This window comes from Centruroides vittatus, unplaced genomic scaffold, assembly GCF_030686945.1.
Source record: "Centruroides vittatus isolate TY-2023 unplaced genomic scaffold, ASM3068694v2 contig_738, whole genome shotgun sequence".
NCBI classification, from domain to species: domain Eukaryota; kingdom Metazoa; phylum Arthropoda; class Arachnida; order Scorpiones; family Buthidae; genus Centruroides; species Centruroides vittatus.
Window position 1 is genome coordinate 1309050 of NW_027122474.1, and position 21010 is coordinate 1330059.

General features: G+C 35.6%; 1 long non-coding RNA gene across 1 annotated transcript; it reads right to left on the minus strand.

Annotated features, from left to right (window-relative positions):
- Positions 1-693: 693 nt before the first annotated feature.
- On the minus strand, positions 694-4837 carry LOC136981025 (uncharacterized). The gene is made up of 3 exons (XR_010881637.1): positions 4769-4837; positions 3119-3208; positions 694-721 (listed from the first exon to the last, which is right to left on the minus strand). It is a non-coding gene; the product is annotated as an uncharacterized lncRNA (long non-coding RNA).
- Between the last annotated feature and the right edge of the window lie 16173 nt (positions 4838-21010).

The following is a 21010-nucleotide window of genomic DNA, read 5'->3' on the forward strand; positions in this document are numbered from 1 at the left end:
TACGTAGTGTTGATGTACAGTCCACAGTTCTGTCACACGTGTCAGGTGTGTTGTGTAACTATAGACTTGGGAATGCGGGGAGAGATCTTCCTGCGTAGAGAGGGAAAAATTGTGCTTTTTCCTTTGGTGTGGCCGGGCAGTGCTGACCGGAGTGTGTAGCTGTGCTAACCAGTGTGTGTGACTGTGTGGCTGGCAAAGAACCAGTGTTGTGCCTTTATTAATTAATTGTCGGGTGCCTGAGTGTTACTCGCTTGTAGAGTGCCAGAGTGTTACTCACTAGTGTTGAAAATAAATTACAAATAGTGTTGTTGATGTGTTATAAATAATTTGTGTACTGTGTTTAGAACGTGTAAACAGCAACATGTTAAAACATTTTACATAATTATTTCAATGACATTGCAATAAAATTAATCAATTAACTGCATTATAAATGATCCATAAAGAAATTCAACTAAAAGTTTTTATAAGAATTAACTGAATGTTTCTCTGTGTTTAAGATCAAGAGTAAAGATAAATGATGGATAAAACGAAAGACAAATAGAAAAACTACAGAGGACATTATTATTTTAAATTAAAAATATGATTAAAAATTGCAGCCCGGAATTTCCTAATTTTGTATTAGTGCATCAATAAGTGATATTTCTCTGCATCTTTGGTTTTGTTCCTCAATGCTTCTCAGATTTAAGAGACTGGAGAATATCGAGTACAGAGATTCGGCCATCTGAAAAAAAGAAAAACAATTGAAATATTATACCACAACACACTAAAATATCAAAATATTTAATACTTTAAGTTGTAATAAATAAATAAAACACTTTTCTGTTTTTTCGATTTAAAGTATTACTCTTGAACATGATGTCACAAGATAATTTCTTTAAAAAAATCCAACGAGTTGCATAACGGGAAAGATCTAGGGTGCAATTTCCTAAAATCGCGCCATTTGTTATGACATTTTATTATTGATAACTTTATATGTTTTTTTTATTATAAAATGGCACATAGCTTAATTTTGAAGATAGAATGGGATTTATAAAAATTATAAATGCTAATATCGTGTAAAATTGTCATTAAGTCCGATCCTACTCGAGATATGACAAATGACTGCTTTTATCTTTGCACCCCGTCGAATTTTAACCATGAAAATTTAACAGCGTCGGTCATCCTAATACAGTGATTCTTAACAGGGGGCCGCGCCCCTGGGGCCTATAAGAAGTTTGCCGGGGGGCCTCAAAATTATGCAAAATTTCCTTCAGAATATAATAAAATGAAAATTGATGTATAACCGAATATCGTATTGAAAAACGAAATAAGAAAGATAAAGTTTTCCTATTTAGTTTTTTTTATATATTTTTTATTTTTTCCTACATACAACTTTGTTAGTACAAAAGAAATAAATGCAAATATGCTACTTACACCGCAGTATTTACTTCTTTTATTCCAAAGTAATTCTAAGAAACTATTAATGCTTGGAATTTTAAAAATAATTAGGAAAAATAGTAGGCTTAGTAGGGTTTGAAAATTTAAATACTTTTGCAAAAGATATGCAAAATCTTTACGACAAGTTGTGGGTGTTTTAGTTTAGTTTTAGCATCGACTTTGGATCGATTTATCGACGTTTTTTATTTTATTTTTTGTTAAAAATCAAAGTTTTCATTTTTAATTGTGAAGTTTGAATGTTATTTAAATAGATAATAAAATAATAAAGTTATTATTTACATTTATCATATAAAAAATAAAGCAATAATAAAAAATCAACTTATTATAGATAATTTAACAAATATCCATTATGGGTGTACTACAGATTACTATCTATGGAATTTCAGGACTTTGAGTATATATCTGAACTCAGAGGACCGAGACGAGTTCAACGGTATCCTACTTTTGGGCCGGAGGCAAAAAATAAGAGTTATCATACTTTTTTCGGCGATTGCGCGATGATCGGGAGTCGCGTCGCGCTCTCCGCTAAGCCTATCGCGTGTTTAACAGGCAGTCCGGCAAGTCGGCCATATATATCTTTAACAAAGACAGATGTTGATCCACGAGCACACTAATCGTCTACAGTTGGAGTTAAGTTCTTTTTGCACACCCTCGCTCTCGTCGACCTCGGGGGCTACGGCTCCTCAGTCTCGCTATCGCTCGCGGTCTGGTGTCGCGATGCTTGAACAAAAGGGAAAAAAAGGAACTGGCGTTCGACTGTTCGTGCTCCCGACGGACTCCCCCACCCGGGAGGGGAGCCGCCGGCAGGCCGCCGATTGTTTAACGTCACTAGTTATTGATTCACGGTAGTTCTTGAACAAAAGAAAAAAAAGGAAGTGGCGTTCGACTGTTCGTGCAATTTCTTGCCTTTCAGCGTGTTTTTTTTTAAATTTGTTTGCAGACTTTACCGCGAGATGGCAGCACTAGCAACTACGGTGCCGTCTGTACGAAAGCATTAAAAAAGTATGATAACTTAAAAACTATGACAACTTTCTTATTTTTCGTCTCCGGTCCAAAAGTAGGGTATCGTTGAACTCGTCTCGGTCCCCTCAGTTCAGATATATACTCAAAGTCCTGAAATTCCATAGATAGTAATCTATAGTATCCCCTAAATTATTATTAAAAAAAATGGGGGTCACAAAAAATTATGAAATATTTGGTGGGCCGCGAGTATAAAAAAGGTTAAGAACCACTGTCCTAATACACCATCCTCCATGCCGAATTTCAGAAAATTTCGACTAAAAGCACAGGAGTTATTAAGCTTCAATGAGGGTGAACAAAATCGTGCCCCGCCTCCCGCCACGCATAAACATCAACATATACAGAAAAAACCCACAAATTCTTTTGCATTTCTCGACTTTTTAAAATCCCGAGTGCAAGAGGGTGAAAATCCAACGGGGGGTATTTTTCCCGATTGCCATACTTTCCCTGTGTTATAGATAACAGCCGAAAAGGTAAAAATTCACAAAAATCCCGGAACGTTACCCGTTGGCACTTTGTTGGTAGGGCACCAATTTGCCACCGTCTACCAGTATACCATTGGCCATTGAGAGAGGGAATCAACAATCACCGTTATAGAATATTTTAATATTTCTTTACCATGGGGCATGAAATTACTCTCTGTAAAGTTTAAAAATTTTACCTCGATGGGAAATTTCTTTGTTACGTCGAAGAAGTCTTCCATTGAAATCGATAAAGAAGCTTTTCCGAATCTCTTCATGAAATTCAAAATCTGTTCAAACAAATCATTTGCGTGAATTGTCTAATCTGGCACAATAATTAATTGTCAAAAAGTAAGTTTAATTCGTGAAATATAATTATAATTTTATAATAAATACAAAGCGTGTTTCTTAATTATAAAGGAAATCAATTGAATTGAAAAAATGATATTAAAATCCTGTACAGTATTTTGATTTCAGAAGCCATAAAAACCCCTAACTTTGACAGTCCATCAAAATTATCGGAAAACAGAAACTTAAAATTATTAAAGAGAGCTCTAACAATGGTATTACCTTGAAATTATTGTCATCACATACAGACTTTCTATAAGAAAATCCTTTGACGTATTTTTAAGACAAACGAATATAGTGTAATAAAAGACCGAGCAATTTCATCTGTTACTAATAAGACTATCTGATTGAAATGGCTAAAGAAATGATATCCTACAACAGGGTTGTCCAACTGTTTTCCTAATGGGCCAAATTAGAAATTTACATATATTCAGCGGGCAATAAAGGTACTTTAATAAATATATGGTTTTAAAAAGTTCAAAATGTGTATATCAAATTTTAATAACAAATATATATAATTACAAAAAAAAAATACTATATAACTGACTGTAAATAAATTATACTCACACAAAATAAGAATAATTTAAATACGATTTTTGATATTGCTTTCCTTTTAAACTCTTGTCAATATCTGCTTTTACGGTATTAGTCTTAATTCTAAGAATGTTAGTTAAATGAGAATTACTCAACCTATTTCTTTCAGCAATTTTAATGTTTTTCATGCACGAAAAGAATTGTTTACAACAGTATGAACTACTCCACATGCATAACAGTAGTTTTCTAGCACCAATTACGTCATTACGACATCAAAGTGTATCAAGTGAAACGAGAATAATTTTTACGACATAATTTACTAAAATAAATGAAAATGTACCTAAAAAATTAGGGTGCAGTGGGCCGCGGATTGCACATTCCTGAGCTAGAACACAAATGGAGACAGATTGTGTGTTCCAATGAAATTAGTACACACAATTGCACGGTCCACATGATCTGCAATATTGCTACGATGTAAGCAGTTAAGAACAAATGTATTCTAAGAGGTAGCAATGAGGTAATAGTGTTACATGTTGACAGGAGTTAAACCTAATGTTGCTTTCATTAATGGTAAAACGAATGCTATTGCTTATAAGCTCATCCATTTGGTAAAATGATTGGAAGTGCCTATTGAATATTTGAGAAGACAATGCTCCAATCTATACAGCAAGAAAGAACGTGAGAAATGTTGCCAGGATAACATTTTGAAGTTATCACATCTTATTTTAAGATGATTAATAAAATGTAACTTCATTGGTTCTTATAATGAGTTTATAATTTTTGGACATTTCATATTTACTGTATTTATAAAAATTTTGTATTTGCTAATAACTATTTTTTAATTGCATTTTTTTATTATAACTAATATTCAGATGTGTATGGAATAAATATATTAATGTTTTTCATTGCTTAAATAATAGGGAATAATATACAAAGCTCTTACTGAATCATGCACGCATTTGACTTACTTTCAGCTTTTGTTCAAGCTCCAAATTACAGTCTGCGAATTTTCGAATGTCTTGGAAACCATTTTGCATCTAAAATAAATATTAATTTATTGAAAACTGAATGTTTTTTCTCTAAGAAATTATAAAGATACTTACTACGGCAGTAAATGAAGATAGTAAGTAGGCGAGTGAAAGACAAGCCACCGCGAAAACTAAAGCAAAAGAAGATGATAATAACGTGACGATTTCATTCGATTTTACGAATAAAACATGGTAAATGAATAAGCAGGTCAACAACATCACAATAAAGTAATCCAGCAGCAAAGCTTTGCCGTAGATATTGAATATATGATTTATAAACAGCCACAATTGGTCGTGACAAAGGATTACAGTTTCTATTTGATGAAACAAATCTCTCTTATTCTTGTTAATTAATAAAAGTTCTTTAGATAAACTCAAATATCCAGTTTTTACCATTGAAAAAATTATACCCAACATAATCCAAATATAGTTTTGTCCACTACCGATTAAAACGGCGGTAGTTTCCACTGCAACGTTGCAGAATAATGCTTCATTACGTGAGTAATATCCACTTTCGAAAGCCAAATAGAATGGAAGAGACATTACTATTAAGAACAGTACAGCGAGAAAGAGAGGAAAGAAAACCAGACACATGGATGCTAATTTTAATCGATAATTTAATTTTTGTTTATCCGAGAAAGATATATTTCTTAATTTAACCGTTGTTTTCATTTTTTCCCGTTTCATCGAACTGTACGTTATCGTATACATCATCATCCAACCAGTAATTGTTAATTTGAGAATTGTTTTGTCGCCTTCAACTACTTTGAATACTCTAGTGCAAGGAACCCACTCGTTTATTACTGGAATGTTGAAGAGAATCGATAGAAATGAAGTAAAATATAAACCATATTCTATTATTTCGAAATAGAAGGCTTTCACCAACTTGACCAGCGAATTGCTTCTACTCGAACACTGGCAATTGCATTCTAAGAAAGGATCCAGACCAGACACTAAGGCCATGGATAGCAACGGTTGGAGATAACATCTCAAACATACTTCAATCTCTTCTTCCATGTTTAAATATTCTAGATGTGTAACAGTTTGAGGGGGATAAAAGAAAATGTTGCGAGTAAACAATAAACGCAGTTGTTTAAATGTGATTCGTGTATAAATGAACACTCTCAGATATCGTAATTGATAAGTTTCTTTCAAAAGTAGAAGTTGTTCGAACCAGTTTACACAATGCACAGATTCTAATCCTCTGGACTACTAAATCGTTTATGATTTTCGATATAGTGTTACAACACAAGGGCTTATCTAATGCTATACTTACGATATGAATAAATTTATTAGAAACCTTGAAAGCTTCAATGGTAAATGGATCGAATGAGAAGAATGCATCTGAAACAATAAATTTATATTTACTGAAAGGTACAATATCATATAATCAATGAGAAATCAATGCCGCAGTAAATCCAATAAATGAAAAGGCAACATTATATAGTCGAATATGAATTAACAATCAGAAATATAATTGTTACTGCGGTATGCTATTTTATAAATAATAAATTATAAATGAATAAACAAGTAAGAAACATTAAAGTGATTAATTAGAATTACAAAGTAGTAGGATTTTTGTTCATGAGATTAACAAACAGCTACAATTGATCGTGACAAAGGATTATCGATTTTATTTATAAAATAAATCTCCGCTGTTCTTATTATTTAATAGAAGTTATTTGGATAAACTGAGAAATCCAGTTTTAAGTATCAAATTGATAACGATTGAAACAGTCCAAGTAGCGTATTTTTCTCTACAAAAATACAAATAAAATATCTAGGTAGTTAAAATTTGTAGAGCTATGATGCAGCAACAAAGCCTGAGAAATGAAGACATGGAAAGAATTTTTGATTGCTTATTTAATGTTCCCTATTCGTATTCGTATCTAATTTGAAAACAGTTGTATCGTCTCCAATTATTTTGAGACCTGCACAACAAGGAACATATTCGTCCATTCGTAAAATATTGAACAAAAGTAGTAGTAGTTTGGGCCATACTAATCACAAATCTTAATTAAATTAATTGTATTTTAACAATAATGCAAAGTTTAATATTGTGAGAAGCCGGAGGTTACATGTTGCACTGTTGACCTGTTTGATCGGCGTCGGATCGAGAGATCCACTCACTTTGTTAGTGGATGGCTTAATTTATCCATTGTCGTCAGGATTGCAGGATTCTTTTCGATGTTAGGTCTGACACCAGTTAGGATGATTTGTAGGGATCGCAAAAACGCGTAAAAATGGTGAATAATTATAAAGTTCCGAAGTCGGAAAGTTTCGAGAGTCAAATCGTGTCAGGAACATGTGTTGGTGATGTAAACCAGACACGAAAGAAACTCTCCCAAACTTATCCTAAAACAAACGCGACACGATAATGAACGACCGAGGGGATGTCAACCGAGAGAGAGGGAGCTTTGTCCAGGTGCTCGTGTACGAGTGTCGGAAACGGGAAACAGAGGGGGGTAAATGGCCACCGAAGCATCTGGCGGACCGCGTGAGGTCAAAAACGTCAAAGAGAGGGCCATAACGGCCGGAATATACGAGCACGAAACAAAGACTCCGTCAACACCTCTCGGAACTCTCCCGACCCAGATCGGTCTCCAGTTTCGCCTAGAAACAAAAGAAATGACCAATCGGGGTAAGGGAGAGGAAGAATAGAACCAATCAAAACGGTGAAATTCAGGGGGGAACTCCTATAAAACTCCCGAGTCGCAAGGTCAAGTGTGGACCCTCCTTCCGTCGTTCTTGGAAAAAGTGCGGCAGTTCTCCTCTGGACCAGTGTTACCTCATAGACGCCAGAACCTACGTCCGCCAGCTGGTGACCCCCGTCCAAGCCACACGTCCAGTGCAATAGACAGTTCGTCATCCCAGCCCCGGGCACGCATCTTCGGAAGACGGACCGCATCCGACTACCGACAACTGGAGATCTCTATCACTCCAAGAGTCGATCTAGATCGCAATTTGTACCAATAATATGTAAGTTAACTTAGTAGTTAGAATAAACGGTTTTGTGTAAGACACTTGTCATCTTTGTCTCCTACCGCCACCACCCACATACGTTTTCGATCCTAGGTTTTCCTGACGCGGGATTAACTGTTTTCCCCTGGAAGTCGGCGGCCTTACAGATTTAATGCGATATTTCGACATACTTTGATAAAAATATGTTCAAACAGGAGGGTGCTTTGTAGTTTGAGTGGGAGGGTTAACGAGGTCGTCCATAAGGTGTCTGGTGTCAGAGATTGGATGAAGGTGAGAGTTAGGCGCTTCAATTAAATGCCACAATTTAATGAGCTAAAGCAAGGAGAACATATAAGCTACAACACTAAGTCTATATACAATTTCCAGGTTCGATTGACGTTTGATAGCGTATCAAAGATCGATAATAACTTTCGAAGTACTTATGCGTTGATTGATTGAGAGAGAGAGAGTTTTCAATTCTAAATACCTCGGAAAAATGATTCGTTGGTGTCCGATCCGTATAGGGTGACGGTGAAACGCTCCTTCCGGTCGACAGTCGGCGATCTGTACGGAGGTATCCAGGGAACGAGGAGACGATATGTTACACACAATATAAAAGGCCGAAAATGATCGCCCGGAATACCAATTGTCCTTATATCTCCAGCAGGTGTGGGAATTTGATCAGGTGACCTTATGTTTTGTAATGGTGACACTTCGAATGTGTCATCACCAGGCTGGTTAAGGCGGTGGGCATCAGACTTGTTGTTTTCTTTTTGTTCTAGAATTGTTTTAACTGTCGATGTTCCCACATGTCCCAGCTGAATAATGTTGACGATTTTGAACGATTGTTGACGATTTGACTTAATATTTGTTTGTTCCTTCTGTATTGGACCCGCGGGAGACAGAAGTACCGTAAATCGCGAAAAGTTTTTTTTTCGTTATAATAAATCTTAACAATTAACCTCCGGATCTCACAATATATTCTGTTTAATTATCAAATTTATTATTACTCACTCCTCGAACATTTTTGAGAGTTGCAATCTAATTTATACGAAAATATCGATTTAATATGTACAAAGAAAACTGTGTTTATTATAATTTATTTTAAATCTTACCGCTTGAAAAGTTTTTTGAGAGGCTGGAATCTAAGTATTTTTAAAATATATCAATTGGATATAGATGTATATGAAAAATATACTTACAGTTTATCTTACTGAATGTTGAGGATTGCTGATTGTTGAAACCTCTTGATTCTAATGAAAAAAAATACTCCTTATTTATACTTAAATTTAAAGATATCCAGGACGTGTGGTTGTTTAACGAGGGCATTAATATACAGGGTGTTTATAAATGAATGGTGCGGTTTAAAAAATTAATAATAAATCTATTTATTACCTTATATGGGCAAAGCTTACAGCATAAGCAGCGGCAAATGTCCAAGTTTTTGGTTACGCGACACACATCTACACGGTAATCAAATTCTTCCCATACGCGGTGTAGCGTGTCCTCCGGGACGGTCTGCAGTCAATGTTCCCTCTAAGCTGCGCGGCTGCACAGCCGCGCACTGCTCAAATTGTTGCCGCACACGAGAATTTATGTGCCGCGCAGGCGAGCGTGCGCACTGATTTGAATTGTTGTTTACTTATTTCTCACTCTGTCTGCAACAGGATTAAAGTATATTTCGATTAAATACATTAAATTATTGACAAAAGATAACATTTTGTACGAAAGTATGTTTTAAAATGAATTTTAATCTCTACTTTATAATTAATTATTTTAATTTTTATAGGAAAAAATAAGATTTTATATACATGTGCTCAGAAAAACTTTTTGCTCAGAATCTGCTCAGCAAAAATTTTATTTGCTCGGAGAAGTATATGTTCCGCTCATCTATAAAAAAAATTAGAGGGAACATTGTCTGCAGTGCATGCTTTATCCCATCACACAGTTCCTCGAGGGACACAGGCATTGACGGTACATAAACTCGGTCTTTAACAAACCCCCACAAAAAGAAATCGCAGGGTGTTAAATCTGGCGAACGGGATGGCCAGGGGAGCGGGTTGTTGTCTGCTGTTGCACCACGTTCAATCCAGCGTTGGTGAAGAACACGATTAATACTAATTAAAAGTTGTACATTGCGTAGATCCTAATTCTTTCGTACAGTGTCGTATATGTGTTTAAGAGTTTTGGTAGAACATGTGGTCAGGGCCGGATTTAACAATCAGAGGCCCATGGGCACAATTACGATGTGGGTCCCCTTTAAAAGTAGGCAAATTTGATGATTTAAAATGATTTTAATTTAATTGAAAAATACCTATGTATAATTTTTTCCCGAAATTTCCGATATGGTTTCATAGGTTTTTTCCCGGATTTGGTTTTCTCTGCCTGTGGCCCTCGTGATTTGGTCACACTAGGCTGTCGCGGTGATAGAAAAAAATATATATATGTTTAAACATAGTCTTGTGGGGCCCTGGGCACCGGCTCCAAATGCCTTTATGTAAATCCGGCCCTGCGTATTGTACTTATATAATGCTACACAAGGGATATTCATAAGTTTATTGGAAGTCGTCAAGCTATTATATAAATGGATGGAATAAGACAAATTCGATTATTGATATTAAAATTTGGAATTATTGGCAATTGGAAATATTTAAATCGATGCGAGCGGATATACCTTTGTATACAAATAATTACATTTGTTTGACTTTAATATTCTCTTGCAACATTTATGTAACTATGCAAACAATTGTATGAAAAATCTTCGAAATAATGTTTGAAGTTTCCAGAGTAAATCGTCAATTCAATGTTAGTTTTAAGAAATAAAATGAATTTTTGCTTTGAAAATGATTCCTTACGATTCAAATTATTAAATAATGGAGGACGTGGTATGAAATTAATTTCGTACATAAACAATTAAATTTCTAAAAGAGATCTCTTTTAGTAATTCAATTGTTTATTTGTTATTACAATGGATGTCTTAAATCACAGAATATACCCAACCACAAATAACGGAAATGTTTCTTAATATTCGCGTATTTGAATTCTGCGTGGTGTTTCGTAATTGTAAATTATATGAAAAATCCTGTAATTAGTTTGTAAAAGAGTAGAGTCCTAGAGTAATGTTGTAAATAAAAGCTGTATAACTGGTCGTCGTGTGATTAGTTCATATTACCTAATTCAGATATAGTGGATATAAGTTTTATTTTTGTAAAATTCGCGTGTATGCTTAATTTAATAGAAAATGTAAACGAAATGTAATCCTTAGTACATTAATTAGCAATATACAGAAAGAAATCAAGGAAAGAAGGGAAAAACGTCTCCATGTTTGTAATAATTATGGCATGTTTAACTCGCAATATCATTTTTTAGCATTTATCGTGCTGCCGTCTAATAAGATTCCTTAAGGATATTAAAGTTGTTCCGCTTCTCGGATGATCGCTGCCTTACTGGATTTACATTTATCATCGTCGTTATCTTCATCAGAATTAAGGTTTTAGTTGGGCGGGTTCCTCACAAGAAATTGATTTTTTACATCTTTGTATTATTTGGATTGATTTTAATCTATTCTTGTACCAATTACTTTAGTGTTTGTATTTTCTAAACCGTTTCCATAATTTTCCAATCTAAACCTCACTATCTACATTTAATTTGATCACGTTTTTTTCATTTTATATTTTTATACTTTAAAATATAAGATCTCCACCTCATATTAGTAGTTACTCGCCCACATACATCATAGTTTTCCTTTAGCAATAGAGTCGTGTCTGTCATCTTTCAGGGAAAAATTTTTGAATTGAAATAACGTGACTTCCGGTTTAAATCGGAAGTTCTTATACACTTAAGGCCTTCTGCGTTTATTGTGTTCTTATCTGGTCTCGTCTCTCATCTGTCTAACGCCGTTCTAGAGACAGACAGACACCAGAAAGGACGACCTTGGGAATTTATAGGTCTACAATTTTTTTTTTTTTTTTCAGATTGCACCTCAATTCTGTAAGTGAAACAATTTATTTTCGTAATATTAATTTGAATAAAGAATTTACGAAATATCACAAAATATATTTATATATTTTATGCAAAACTGTAGTGTTTAAACATTAATTGTTTCTAAAAAGCGGAAAACAGGTCTCGTACCTTTAGAAAATTGTAGTTGATTGATGAAAATGTTGATGTACTGTACTGTATGTGTCAGTCTGGAAGGTGTTTCAGCGATTGAGAGAAATTTAACACCCAAACGTCATAATAATTGATTAAAAAAAGTCTTCAATGAGGACGTGATTTTGACCGATGTTTACATAAAAATATTTTATAATTATATTAGCTTACTATATATTTTGCACGGAATAAAAAGTACGCTTCAAAACTTTAGTGCAAATTGAGCAAATAAGTTAAATGTTAATAGGAGGGGCAAAATCGGGAAAGATCATCGAGATTCTACAGCTTACATTTTCCGAAAGGTCCTAGAGTTAATTTTCACAAAATATTACAAATTACCATGTTTTTGTCAGTTCTGATATATATTATTTTTTTCTTATAAATTTTTCTAATAAAATGTATTGAAAAATATCGTATTTAAAACTAAAGATATTAATAAATGTGATTTTTTTCGTATAGATATAATGATAATTTGATTTTTGGTGAACTTTTAAAATAATATCGCCTGACTGACCTATATTGCCTTTGGAGGGATCGCAAAATAAACGTAAACAAGATGTCGGAAAAAAGGGTTAAAGCCATACGAAATTCATCATACACTATAGGAACGTGTTAGCTGAATGACCTTGGTCGAAACAGTTTTTACTAGGCCATTTTGTTAAAACCCGTTTTGTCTAGTTAAAACTAGTTTTAACTCAAATTCATTTTTGACTAGCAGTAAATTCTAGTTATAACAATGACATCCAGTAAAAACTAGTTTCAACTAGATAAAACGCGTTTTAACTAAAAACGGGTTTTTACTGTAACATATATATCAAATCACATCTCAAATTTATTAGCGTATAAGGCCTTAGCCTATTCAAAGGGTATTATTTTACATATTATTTTGACTTAAGAAAACAAGGATAATTAAATTTTCTTTATATATTTTTAGTTGTCTACATAATGAAATCATATATTCTTAACATGAATTTTTAATTTAAATTTTTTTTTCAATTTGATTAGTTGAAAGTTGCTAATGAAGTTGCTAATCAGATAAAAGGTAAAGCATCCGTTGAATTTGGGACAACAAGGAAGATAGCAGGTTCGAATGGACAATCCGTCCCAACCGTGGGCACGGCGGTTCCCATTTTTAAATTACGGGACACAAGTTCTCCTGGATTTTCCGAATCGTCCGATCAGCGGTCACATCGCCGACAGAAGGAATAATCGGGCGAGACTTAATAAGAGAGGAAGGCCTCATTCTGCATTATGCAAATAAGCGAATTACACTACCAAATGGGAAACCCATTCATTTTTGTTCTTCGAAAAAGCCAAAGAAGACCAGGCGTAGAAGAAAATCTCTCGAGAACAATGAAAAAGAATTAGACGTTCTCCGATTTATGCATCAGTCTCAACACCTCTCCCAAAATGACGAAAGTCAACGACCCGGAAAGGAGAGAACCCAATCACCTGAACCGAACTATATTCTCATCATCCGAAACAACACTATCAATCCCGAAGGGTACACAGAAACGGAAATCAAGCGAATTGACGTCGAGACTGGAGAAACAGAGCCTCCATCGGATCCAGACGAACGCGGTGAATACGAGGACACACGGTAGCGTCACGACAAAACTGAGTCACGAGGAGATACGGAAGAACAAGAACGAGATCAAGGCGAAGAAGCGACACGTCGCGCTACTCTGCTTCACTTCCTATTATTCATCCTATATCTGATTAGAAGAACCTCCCAAGGCGAGAAATCAAGGAGAGTTCAACAGGGCTGCACACTTATAGACAATGAGCTCAACGTATGCTATAAGCGAATTAGCGAAAACGAAGCCGAATTAGAAAAACTGCCTGGACTTAACTCTCCTTATCGTTTAGACAAAGCTAGGAATCCTCCAAAGCGAATAGCCTTTGAACATCAGCACATTTAGCGATTTTGTTAAACCTCAACGTTTGTAAGAAAAAGTATTTAGCTTTTGACTGTTTGTATCACATTTACCTCTCACACATCGAGAGAAAGACATCGTCGACCTTTTTGTGAACAAGTGAACTTTATGCTTCGAACATTCAGTAGCTAGACATCCGGAAGGTGAGACCGACGTCGATTCAACGACCCACATCGCAATGTACAAACACCGACCGCCGAAGCTACGTCGAAGGACTTGTATTTTTAGTTATTTATCTGTATCCAATTCTTGACCTTTTTTGCTAGAATTGCTGTAAATATTTTTCGAAACCCGGACAATAACGCTATCGGTGTATATTTAGAGGGATCTTTTCTATTTCCTTGTAAAAAATCATTGATATATAATTTCATTCCACTTTATTGGTATTAAAAAATCTGGTTAGATAATGGATTAATTGAATGGGTAACAATTTAATAAATGAGTTAGAGATTCCCTCTGATCCCGGTGTTGATTTATCTTTTAAGTCGTTTCCGAACTTAATCTACTCTTATTAACTCGTCTCGATTTACTTGGTGAGATACCGTACATTCCGTATAAACGTTGCTTTGATTGTATAAGGTAGTCCTCGGAAAAGTCCTTAAAATAATTGAACCGTCTCTCATAGTTTATTCCTGTTTGTATAGAAACATCAATCTCTTTTTTCGAAAATTATTAATTAGCTTCCAGAAAACTCGAGTATCTTTTGATTCTATTCGTTTCTTATTAATATTCAATAAATATAGTTACTTTTTAGCTCTAATAAACGTTTAATATAATTCATTAATGCTTCTTTTGTATTACTTTTTCTGAAGACATTTAAACAGTTCCGTCTTTTAGTTTTATAGTAGTAACAAGCGTTATCAAACCATTCATTTTTGTATCTTTGTTTCGAAGAAGCGTTGCATTTTTTAAATTTACATTCTGTTAGTTTACTTAACAATCTCTGGTAATTGGCGATCGGTTTATTCTCTTCTTCTAAGCTTAATAAATCTGCTGTTATCAAGTTAGTCTCCTTTAGCCGTTTCTGTTTATTATAATTCGAGTTATAATTTATATTATAGTTATATCTAGTATCTTTACTACTTATATTATTTGTTTTTTCCTTGTTTTTTAGCATCTTCAGTTGAATTGGAAAATGATGTGTAGAATCATCCTCTAAGACTGTCGGGATAGTACAATATTAGCGTGAGAACCGAGGAAAGAAAGAGCGGCGAGCTTCTTCCTACCTCTTACCGGCGGGGACATACGGGGTCCGTCACTGCGTCACTGGATGGCGATTACACGAGTGGAGGGACGGGTGAGGTCGGGATAGTGTGTCGGTCGTACTCGAGGAGGACAACTGGATTTTAACGAAATACTCATTTAATAAAATAATAATAACAGACACAAAACTCAAAATAACTTAGATGCTGTCCGGTGCCAATTAAACGCGACAATTAGTTAGGGCTAAAAAGCCTATTCGTACAATTCACGGGTAGCGGCCTCGTGAGGATAGCGATCAGTGTTCGTCTCGGCCGATACAAAGGAGCAAAAAGTCGGAAGAAGATTGCTAGGTCGGAGAGAGAGAGAGTACGAATGAATACCTGAGAACGGATGACGACGGAGTCCGTAAGATCCCTTGGGAGTCGGCGGTAACGCGTCTTGATTCGGTCCTTGGTCTCTCCTGACGATGATCGCCCGGAGGTTAGGATCGGACCTGTTTTTATATCCGCATCTTGCGGAAGCTGACTCACACATTAGGCGATGTTTGTGAGTTCGATGTTATTCTTCTTCTTTGTTCTCGGGAGATTTTCTTCTACGTCTGGTCTACTTTGGCTTTTTCGAAGAACAAAAATAAATGGGTATCCCATTTGGTAGTGTAATTCGCTTATTTGCATAATTTAGAATGAGGCCTTCCTCTCTTATTAAGTCTCGCCCGATTATTCCTTCTGTCGGCGATGTGACCGCTGATCGGACGATTCGGAAAATCCGGAAGAACTTGTGTCCCCGTAATTTAAAGGTGGGAACAGCCTTGCCCACGGTTGGAACGGATTGTCCATTTGAACCTGCTATCTTCCTTTTTGTCTCAAATTCAACGGATGCTTTACCTTTTATCTGATTAGCAACTTCATTGAATTCTAAGGTTTCTTCGAACTCAGGATCGATGCTAAATTTTACTGGAACGTTATTGACGTATCCCATAATGATAGGCTTTTGCTTCTGTCTGGGACGTAGCGGTCCGTACGACGCCTCTCCGACGGTCTTCGTCCTCCGAATCGGTGTCTGAATTTGTTGAATTTGCTCGTTTGATCCGAGTTTCCAATGTCTTTTCTCTCGTCTTCTTCGATCCTCTGGTTGAGGAGAGGCTGACCTTTTCTAGAAGCTTGCCAACTTTTTCTTAAGGGCGTCCATTTCCACTGCCAACCTCTCCACGTGGTCTTTTGAGGTGGATTTCCATGCTTCCGGCTTCGATTGAACAGTTCGAATGCTTCCACGAGGTAGTGACGTAAGATTCTCGATCGTTTCTTCACTAATGGCGACTTCTAAAGCGGAATCGAAAGTTTCAGGCTCCGTACTCATTGTTCTTTGTCTTATTTTCAAGTTGATGCCATTTAAAAACTGAGCTATTAGTCGTTCGTCCTACTCCTTCGCTTGTATGAGTTAAACAACTGCAGTTTCAGTTGCATCCACCCCTTCGTGTTTTATTTCTATTTCGGAGGCTAGTGCTTGTAGCCTAACCGCATAGGTTTGTACAGGTACATCCTCATCGGGGCGTTGGAAGCAAGCATAAAATTTACTCAGCCGAACCGGGAAAGGCTCCTTGTCAAAACGTTCAATTAAGATTTTCTTAAATTCCTCATAGTCTACCACCGCTTTAATACGTCGATATTTTCTAACGAATTTCCTCTCTATGCCTGTGAGTCTTAACTTAGCTACAGCTAGCATCTCAGCTTTCGTCTAAGCAGCTAACTAAGCTATATCTTCCAAGGATTCAAAAAATTTGCTTATGCGAGGATCCTCTGACTATCCCGTGAATGCAGGCAGCAAAGGGATCAACGACCTAGTTCTCAAAGTGTGGCTCGCGGATTTTCGCCTTTCATTTTTCTCTGCACTACCTTTCTTTAGCTTAGCTTATCCTCGAACTATATGTAAGAAACGAAATTCCTAACTTGTCCGAAAACGACCGTCCAAGACAGTGACCTGTCTTGGACGGTCACTGTCTTCCACAGACAAACCTGTCGAAAGCCTGGAAGGAAGCTTCACCTCACTCTGACACCAGTGTGAGATAAGCAGAGGGTCAGGGGTTAACCCTCGCTGACCACTTACTCTGCACAGGTTGGCAAAACCCGATCTCTTTGTCATTAGATGACTAGGCGGGCAAAAGTGAGGGGGGAGGTGCGTCGGTAAGTCGACAGGCAGTTTGGATTGACAAAGAGACAGGTTAACAAATAAAATATTTATTGATTAACTGTATTAACAACAAAATTGGTTACAAGGCTATGCATCTAAGAAACTACTCGATAAAATGCGATTACATGCGATTAAATATAAGTTTACAATTCTAATAAGGACAGCTATGCCTGAAGCTTAATTCTGTCTTCGGAGAGAAAAAGTTTACAGAGTTCTAAGTTACCTCTATGCGAGATCGGACGGTAACCCGAAGTATGGCGGTCGTATGTCTTCTCCCCGGGATTTAGTTCGACTTATGGAGATCGACAGGCACATTAAAGAAAAGGCACATGGTATTTGCGATTTTTTTGGATTTGAAAAAAACATATGACTCAATCAGTATAAAACGTCTACAAAATAAATTAAGCGAATATAACGCGAGTAATCACTCGATAAAAATGATTGATTTATTGTATGGCAGTTATGAGGTAATTATTAAACAAAGTAATAAATGTTGGACGCCTTTTACAACAAATAGAGGCTTATTACAAGGAGATTCCCTTTCTCCGTATTTGTTTAATTTTTACTTATTGGAGCTTAATAATTGTTTTATAAAAGAGGAGGATGGAATGTATATTGATAACTCAATTATACATACAATATCATACCCGGATGATATAGTTATACTGGCTCCCACAGCTGCAGCGCTACGAAGGAAAATACAACAGATAGTTGTCTATTTAGAAAACCTAAAAGTTAAAGTAAACCCGAAAAATTCAGAAATAATGATTTCTAGAAATGGTAATAATCCTGCAAAAAACATATTTCTTTCTACATCCAATACGAAGAAATAAAAATAGTAAATGAAAGTAAATTTCTGGGTGTAATATTCACTTCCAATCTAGCACTTGATAAGCGGTAGAAGAAAGTAATAACCGGGTCAAAAAGTCTAATTAATAATTTAATAGCATTATTTTGTACAGCGAAAATAAGAAATGTTAAAACTCATTTTCTACTCTATAATTCAATAGTGATAAATTTCTTGTGCGGCGCAGCTCCAATTTGAAGTACAAGCAAATTTAATGACTTAGAAAAATTCAAAACATATTTATTCGCAGAATATTTCAACTCGAATATAATTGTGGATAGCGGGAGGTATGTCGGGATCGTACCTCCTATCTCGGCTAACAGGTCGGTGAGACCTGCCCACCGTCAAGAGTGACGGTGCTGTTGTTACGCGTTACGCGTTACGCGAGTGGAGGAAGCGAGCGGGTCTGAAGATAAAGCTGCGGCGATATTCGAATAATCGACATCGATTGAATAACAAACAAATTTTTTAACAGACAAGATTAACAAATACAATTGAAACCTCTAAGATAAGGGGAGATACGTCGATTGACCTAATATAGGGGGAGGGTCAGAGAAAGAGCTGACAAAGGTTTATTATCATACCTCGTCGATCCTGGCAAACGGGTCCTGTGAGTTTTCGTCGATTCGAGGAGGTGTGGCTGGCGAGGATAGGTACTTGTCTCCGGCGGCGATTTTTTTTTCCGTGCACTGCGAAACGGGACTCCTCGACGGGCACTCCGTATCGGGAACTCTGCGTGACGAGAACTCGCCTCTCTCCCCTCTCCGCTCCCCCTTTTATCTGTTTTGGTCACGTTACCGCGTTTGCCAATCGTTAAATTTTGAATTTAGTTCCTTGTGATTCATTTCTGAGGTCCGTGGAAAAAGTGCGATTAAATGTTTTAATGTTATTTTTGGTTCCGGTTGATCCGAACTTTCACAAAATATACCAGGAAGTGCACCACGATTGGAGCTAATGAGATTTAATCAATATTGTATTTATTTTATAAGATATATAACATGTTTACAAAAAATGATAATCTCAGAAGATTTGACAACGAAATTATTATATTTATTATATAAAAAATCAAGAGATAAAGATATAAAACGCAATTAGATAATACAAGTGTCGAAGATCTTTAATTCATACGGTTTTTCAATAGAATTAGTGTTTGAACAGCTCCAAAACAATGATCAACAGTTTAAACAAGTAATACGTTGATGTATGTGGTGATATTCAGCGGGTTCGCAAAGGTTCGGCCGAACCCGTTGTTAAAATTTTCAGTTTTTCGAACCTTGTTAAACACACGGAACATTTCTCAGTGGTTTTTTTTTTTTTTTAATATATTAAAATATACGTATTATACTCCGTAATACTACTAAACTAGAGTCTTATACCCCGTTCGCACCGAGCATTTCAATCTAGATTGTGCAAAGTCGGTAACTATGTATTGGTGCGCTCTCTGTCGACCGAAACGAGGTTTAATCGCGATCGATTCAATAGAGTTCTCGAAACTAGATCAAGTCATAAGAGAGATCCCACAATCTCACGCGCGCGAGATAATACAAGATGGCCGTGGAACACGTGTTGGGCTATGGACAGCGAAATAAAAAGGATATTGTATTTCGAGAGATGATGACATTTTGTCTATTATCAGCAGTGTTTCTCTGCCTAAAAAAAAGAAAAAAAAAAAAGTCGACAGCACTAATATACTATTGTTAACTGGTCTTTGCCCAGGGCTCGTTACGTTCCAAATACGCCACTGATTATTAGATATATCGCAAGAAAAGGTATTGTATTTATTTCTAGCCAAAACTCCCATTTCGTTTGTCGGTGATTGTCAGGGAGAAATTTTCTGCTAGCGAACCCTTTGTTAACTATTTCGAATATCACCACTGGATGTATGAAATATTCAGTTATACAATACAATATATGGAAAACATTCATAAAAGAAAAAATAATAACTGCTACAGAATGATTTTCAACTTCCCATTAATCAATAATTATACGAAAACTTATCTTACATTTAATGCAAAAAAATTTTTTGTACAGCTGAGGGTAAACCAAAATGGATCGATGATAGGAGACAAATATATAGAATAGGCTCAATCCAAGTGTCCAAAGTGTAAGAAATTACTATCTAAATTACATTTGTTCTCGGAATGCGGCGATGGAAAAGAACAAGATTCGGATTCTAATAAAGAGCAGAGTATTAAGAATGAAAAGTGAACCCACAAAGTATATGAATATCTATATTTTAATGCTTCGAAGAAATTTCTCGAATGGATACCTGTCAAAAAAAACCCGATTTCATACTTTACAGAGTATAAAAAAAGTCTAAAATATTTACGGGTCGCTACTAACATCAACAACAACAACCAAGGTCTATAAAAACATAAGGTGAACGGCCCCTTCCACGCTGATCCCGTTATATGTAAAAGGCGGTATTATCTATCCACGTCAATCTGGAAAGCTGTAGTTTTTTATTTGAAACAAAATACATATATCGAAATAATGTGTATAGCAAATTAATTAGATGTTTTATAGTACTATTATTTTTTAGTCTTTTTAAAATATAACATTTAATAAATTTTTTCGAACTGATGATATTTTAAATCAAAGATTCGTGAACTAAATAAAATGTGTGATATAAAACAAAAAACAAATGGAATGTAGCGCGATATTGCGGTTAAAAAACTCTATAATCAACGTGTTAAATATATAACACTGGCAGATATACAGGTCTTGTAATCAATCCGGTAGGCTAAAAGAGGCCCCATTTAGTTTTGTTCCTATTTTTCTTGATAAGAAGAAATTAATTTAACATTACCCGCTGATAAATTACTAAATATGAAGTCATGCAAAATTGGGAATTTTTAAATTAGAACATTTTTTCAATCTGCTAATAGTGCAGAG